Genomic DNA, 7,500 nt, shown 5'->3' on the forward strand with positions numbered 1-7,500 from the left:
ATTTACGTATGTAGCAGTTTGTGCGTATCTAAGTATGTATGTCCGCATGAGATTTTCCATTCGTATGTGTTGGCACACACACATATAGATATAGAAATTCAGCAACTTTTACAATCTCCCGCTTCTAATGGCGATGTTGTAAATCGTGATAAAGTGTATTGTTGTCGAATCACTATAAATATTTTGAACTAATATGGATGCTTTTCAATAGAACTTCGGTTATTGTATCTGAAATAGTTTATTGCTTGAGAAGAGCATCTTGTGAACAAGACTAAATGCTTTGTCAGTATTTGATCATCTCGTTTCTTCATTCTATGAAATATTTATATTGTTAGTTAGTTAGTTAGTTAATTTGGCTCAAAAGCAAATAGCAAGGCCATGTAGGGGGACATGGAGTTAAGTACAGGGTGGTGTTCATGTAAAGAGTTCAGGCCACTTGAGGTCCAGGGAGGCTTTGAACAAAGCGGTCGTCGGCATCTTCACCATCTCATCTGGCAGCTTGTTCCACGGATCCGCGACCCGGACGGAGAAAGCTCCTCTCCTTCGATTGAGATGAAATCGTCGCAGGTAGAGCTTTTCGGAATGACCCCGCAGCCGACGCTCCGGAGCAGGAGTGAAGAACAGCTCTTTCGAGAGGTTACACTTCCCGCTTATGATGTTGTGGGCGAGAATGAGATCACCACGGCGGCGGCGTTTTTCAAGAGAACAAAGGTCGAGCGTCCTCAGCCTTTCTTCGTAGGACAAATTTTTGAGACCATGAACCATGCGGGTAGCCAGCCTCTGGACTCTTTCGAGGTGCTGTATTGGAACTCCTTCCTTCTTTGTCTCAACGAAGCTCACTTCCCGGCCCGTATTTATTTATCCTTCAGTGATAAGAGGCAGTGTCGATGCTGTTTTTTGTGGTCTTTCGTGGTTGGTACTGGGGAAGTAGCAATGTCTCGTCTGGAGACGCATCACGAATGCTTACCACACATTGGAACCCACCTCTAGATGTCAGGTTAAAAGCGTGTAATCGAGGTGACGATGTAAGTTCACCACTCCTATAAGCCATGTTGAGATTTGAAAAAGAACGGGACCGAGTAGGGTATAGAATCCGGTCTCACTTTTTAATGAGTCATACATTTCAGAACCGTATATGAGTGTAATAATTCATCGATCCCAGAAAGGAGAAAGCTGACATTAGTGGAATGTAAAAGTCAGAAGGCTTCATTTCTATAACACGCACTTCAAAATCAGGTCTGTGTGAGGAAAATAGTGATATCCTATTAAAAAGTGTTTTACTACGGCTATCAACGTGATGTTTTCGAATGATGGATGCATTAATGTATATGTAGGTGGTGCGTTGACCACTATAGGATAACATACAGACCTTGATTAAAACACCTTCTAGAGTATTATAAAGGAAATGACAAAAGAACGTTTTGGAATGTATATTATTACGTCTGGATGAGATGACAAACTGGCAGAACCGTTAGCACACCGGATAAAATATTTGGCGACGTTTCATCCAGCTCTTTCCGTTCTGATTTTAAATACGCTGAGACCAATATTGCTTCTCATCCATTAATGGTCGATAAGATAAAGTACCATTCAAGTGCTGGGGCCAATTTAATCGACATGTTCCTTTTGCTAAAACTGTTGGCCTTTGGACAGAATTTGAAGCCATTATTTGATGTTAGATATTTAACCTTTTTCCTTTGTTGTATATGATTTTAAATAGTAACTAGCTTGTATGATTTTATTAGTCTTTCTTTGGCAGAAGAAATGAAGACTTTAATCTATAAAATTACAAAAAACACGCTCAAAAGAATTTTTTAAAAAATAAAAAAAACAATGGAGGTAAAAAGAAAAAAAAATGATTGAGTTGTCATTTGAAATTTATCAACTGATCAACGCAGATATTTACCATGAACGAAAAATTTGGCATTATTTAGAAATAGTCTAGTTGCAAATTCATTCAGAGCCGATACTAACAAAGAGAATTGAGCATGCGATGTAATACCACAAGAGAGGAATTATAACTTCTAAGAGAAGTTTATCCTCTTGTCGCAAATAGCAAATAGTTATGGCGACAGAAAAGCAGACGTTTGCAATAAAGCATTTAGTTAGACAACTGTTAGACTTAGCGTTAATTGAGGAGGAAAATCGACATTTTATGGACGTTAGCAGACGTTTAACGGAATAACCTCTAACATAGAGAAAATAGTGGAAAGCTGTTTTCATTTGTTAAATACCTCTTCTTATTTGATACTCCGACGAATAATTACATTTTTAGTGTTTCTCAAAGATATATTTACCATTTTTGTCTTTCTAAAGTTAAATAACTTGTACAATTGCCACACGACTAGAAGTTTACAAAAAGCATGCGTATTGACAAGATATATATATATATATATATATAATATATATATATATATATATGTGTGTGTGTGTGTATGTGTGTGTGTATGTATATATATATATATATATATATATATATAAACATGCATACCTACATACATACAGAAATATATACAAATATGTATACGTGTGAATGAATGTTTGTACGTAGAGTTTAAGCATCTATATATATATATATATAAATGTGTGTGTGATGGTGTGTGTAAGACGTGTGTTATATATATATATGTGTTAGGTGGGTATATGTGTGTAAGTACATTTATGTTCGTGTCCAAGTGTGCGCAAACGCGTGTGGGGTTATATTAATGCCATACGTCCATGTCCTTGATTATGACCATGAACATTACTGAATTACACACGGCTCTCTAATAAGAATTATATACATACATACATGCATAGAGACATAAACTATATACATATAATCACACACACAAAGTCCCACACTCGCACTAGTACACATATGCACACGCACACATACGCACATGTGTTTCCGTTTTATTTCTGGAGACTTGTTAATTGCACAATAACCATCTTACACTTCGCTCCAAAACGTGAGCACTTCCTTTCGGTTCCTCCAATTTCCTCTGCAGTGTCTTCTCCTTAGTATTACAACCATTATATAGAGTAAGTACGGATTCGATGGCGGCGCCAACATCTTCCTGCGTAATAACGTAATAAAGCCAGAGTTGCTTCACAAAGGAAGGATTTTGACATTAAGTTACATTTTTAAAAATTTTATTTATTTATTTTTGTGAGAGGGAGAGAGATATCAACGACATGAAAACAATGCTTAGCCGTGTGTGCCGATTCCAATAAAAGGATATATCGAGTCGAAAGAAATAAAAAAGAAATAAAATATATAATTCAGATCAGAGACACAAGAATATATTATATATATATATATTATATATATATATGAAGAAAACCGGATTGTACAAAATTGGATGACATTTATAAAATCGGATAAGCGTTCAGTTGTGATTAGTACGATACAGACATAGAGTCTCTATGGTGTTGATTCCAATCTTTTTCTTCTTTCTCTTTCTCCCCTTGTGTGTGTGTGTGTGTGTGTGTGTGTGTGTGTGTGAGTTTATATTCATATAAGTATATACTGCATATAAACACACGCGTGTTTCTACTTATATATATATAGTGAGAGATATGGAAATATCTCCATGCAGTAGCGTAAAGATATATTCTTGTACAGGTGTATATATATATATATATATATATATATATATGTGTGTGTGTGTGTGTGTGTGTGTGTGTTAGACGGATAGAGGTAAAGGAAGAGAATAACTTCACCAACGATAGGGAGAGATATGGAAATTGACTCTTGAAACTAAATGAGTTCATATATGTAGGATTCGATATCCATTTCATAATAATGATGTATTTTTCTGACTTTCCGGTTTCTAAGTATGAAACTATATAGATTGAAGGATGTATTTACGGATATCAACGTCTACCTATTTCTATATTTCTCTCACTGACTATTTTCAGTATGTGAACAAGTTTCCTATGTCAGAGATAAACAGGATTCGAAGTTGATATTTGCTTTTCGAGGTTTACTATAATTTCTATTCATACTACGATGCATTACACTAATAGGAAACCAGCTCATTACTTAAGAATTACATCATATTATCGATCTTGAAGAAACGGAAGAAAAAAACTGACAACAGCGGAATTCGAACTCAGAACCTAACTAAAAGAGTGTTAGTAAATACTACTATGTTCCCGATGCTCTTTTATGTTTTATTTTTACTTTCTTTTTATTTCTTCCAATTATTGGACTACGGCCATGCTGAGGCACCATCTTAAATATTTTAGTCGGAAAATGTTACTTATCTATTAAATGTTCGAATTATTCTATCGTTTTTCTGCCGAACCGCTAAACATGCACTTGTATATATGTATACGACGGGTTTTCCCTCACAGTTTCCCTCTATCAACGTCCTTTACCAGAAAATTAGCCAACATGGGGCTTGCCGTAGAAGACACTTGCCTAATGTGCTCCGATGTGGGCTCGAACTCGACCGAAACTACGAGTTTGGAAACCGAGTCCTTGAACCCCTCATTCCACGAATATAAAGCAAGTGGAAATAATTATGAATTTCTGCCGGCGCTCCGAGATTGCCCAACATGATGTCGCTGTTGAGTATGATACACACACTATTTTTATTGCAGTTTTCTTTTCTTTAACTCTACACCAAGTGTGATCAAGTAGGCTTGTGTTTCTTGTGATACTTACCATGAGTAATTTTCGCATAAAATATATCTTTTTACATCATTTTATCAAAAACCGCTTCTTAAAGAAATTTGTATCCTAAATGTCGGATTTTGCAATCTCCACAGTGACCGAAATCATTGATGTTATGATATTCTCCTCTTTTTATCATATATTTCACATTTAAGAAGTTAATATAAAACATTCATTTATAAATTATTATCTTAAAAGGTCTGAGGTCGTAGATAAAATAGCATAAGCATAGGAGAATTATTGGAGAGTGTGCAAGAACGCTTTGACTACGTAGAACATTGGGAAATAACGATCACATTCCAATAATAATACACGAACCTTTCGGGCTTGTAGCAGCAGGCCAGGAGAAAAATATTAAAAAGTGTGAATCTTTTGCTCTACAACCTTTTATTGCCTGTCTACATATAGGGTTACAAATCATTGTAATGAACAACACGTCAACTATCTACCTATACACACACTCACGCGAACAAGCACACATACACACACAGACAAACATGTTATCTATATTTATATATAACATCAAGAGTTCTCGTAGTCAATAGCCTAGATTAATTCAACAGCTAGATAGGGGGTAATGCAATAAATATCCTTGAAATGCAGTGATATGATCGCATAAAGTTTACTTGCAACCCGTGATGAAATTGTACATTAAACTGTTGAGTTTATGTGTCTATATATAACACGCACAGCAAGAGGGCTCTGCGAGACAAAAGTTAATGATGTATCAAATATCAGTTAGGGCCCAGCATAATTATAATAGAAATATGTATCCATTAATATAATGGTAAACTACACTTCTGTTCCTCGATAAAATTGTTAATAACATGATTAAGGCAAACTCCGAACTCCTATATAATAGTATACAAGCCAATCGAAGCCAGAGGGAACATGAAAACCTAAGAAAACATACGCTTTAAAATATACACACGTCTATCATTTATATACAGCCGTCGATATATAACACTGTTTCTAGGGAAACAATATGGACATAAATATGGAAATAAATACCCATGTAGATATTTAGGCAGCAAGCAATGAAGTAGATATCAGTAAATTCGTTTATGATATAGCGGGGTGTTATCCGCAAATAGGAATGAAATTGTATCGTAAAGATGGAACGGTCGTAAACTGCAAATATCTTAGGTTTCGATATAAAAGTCCCATCAAGCGTGCTCCTTTCTTATCCCAAATTAGATGGAGCATCTCATGTCAGGGAGAAGCTTAAGCAGAGCGAGGATTTTCTCGTGAAAAACGGCTAGAATCAACTTATCCTTGAACAAATACAAATTATATATATATATATATTATATATATATATATATATATATATATCCTTACACGTATGTATGTAGGGTCATACGATGCTCTGCCGTAAAATAGTTTACTTCCGAACCACGTGCCTTTGGGTTCAATCCTACTGTGCGGCCCGTTAGAAGTGTGCCTTCGACTATAGACGCGGGCTTACCAATCAAATCCTTGTGACTGAATTTGGTAAACATAAACTGAAAGGAGACTGTTGTGTATGTACACATACACACACATTTATATATATACATGCATATATATATGCATATATATGCATATATATATATGTATATATATATGTATATATATATGTATATATATATATATATATGTATATATATTTGTATATATATATATGTATATATATATATATATCTGTGTGTGTGTTTAGCTCTCAAATGGACATGCCATTGATAATGTCGCAAACGATGTTGGCGGTGCATTGACAAACGAAGCTAACTTGTTTGATTGACAGAACGATTAATCAGTTGGTCATTTGGTTAAATTTTCGTGCATTTACTAATTATGTAATCAGAAGTGAAACACAACCAGTGCCGGTTTTCAGTATCGGCATACCGACCCTCACCAGAAACAAACAAAATCTGTTTCAATAGACGAGCTCACATCGAGAATCTTTCAATCCAAATATAATCGCGAAACACTCACATATGTATATATGTGTGTGTGTGTGTGTGTCTGTCTGTGTGTATGTGTGTGTGTGTTATTCAATCTACTAAATTTATACTCACGCAAGAGCCTCCTCCGTTTTGTATCAAATTGTCTTATTTCAACGCAAATCTGTTTTGAAAATCTCTCTTTACATAACTTCTGTAATGGTTTTGGCTGCCGTGAAAGTAATCAAAACCGTTATCTATTTTCATATATAAACTTTGACATTACTTAACTGAATGTAATCTTTCCGGAAGCGAAAACAAATGGAATCTCTTTCATCTGCTATCGAAAGTTAACCTATTATTTTCCTCAAGTAATGTAGCTGAGAAAAGGTTGATTTGGTTTTTGGCTTTCCGTTTTGGTTTTCATCTTACAGTAAATCACTTACTTATTCAAAACTGCACGAGGTACTCTCTAAGTGATCTTTCAAATCGCTCGAAATAGCAGCTATATTGCCTCTTGAATATAACGCTACCGTGTTTAAGACTAAATAGTGTAGATGATATTGGATAACGTAGTCAGCAAAGCAATAACAACACTAAGAATAATCGTTTATATACGAGGTAAAGGGCCTGAAATTTGTGGGGAGTGAGGGGACTAACGGATTTCATCGAACCCCGGGATTCCCTGTTGCTTATTTTATTGACTTCGAAAGGGATGAAAGGCAAAGTCGATCTCAGCGAAATTTGAACTCACAACGTAAAGACGGACAAAATGCCGCGTGCTAATAATTCTGCCAGCTCGCCGCCTTAACGAGAACAGTCATACTGTTTTCAAATTTAGTAGGAATTTTGAGGGAGCTAATGAGTCGAATACGTCGATCCAAGTGTTCAACTGGTCCTAATTTTATCGACACC

The 7,500-nt window shown here is 35.5% G+C and overlaps 1 protein-coding gene across 1 annotated transcript in view; it reads left to right on the top strand.

The window, feature by feature from the left end:
* Positions 1 to 7,500, top strand: part of LOC115221274 (neural cell adhesion molecule 1-like) — an 832,228-nt gene that overhangs the window by 749,677 nt on the left and 75,051 nt on the right. The gene's annotated exons all lie outside the window — the stretch shown is intronic.

Source organism: Octopus sinensis, linkage group LG18 (genome assembly GCF_006345805.1).
Source record: "Octopus sinensis linkage group LG18, ASM634580v1, whole genome shotgun sequence".
NCBI lineage: Eukaryota > Metazoa > Mollusca > Cephalopoda > Octopoda > Octopodidae > Octopus > Octopus sinensis.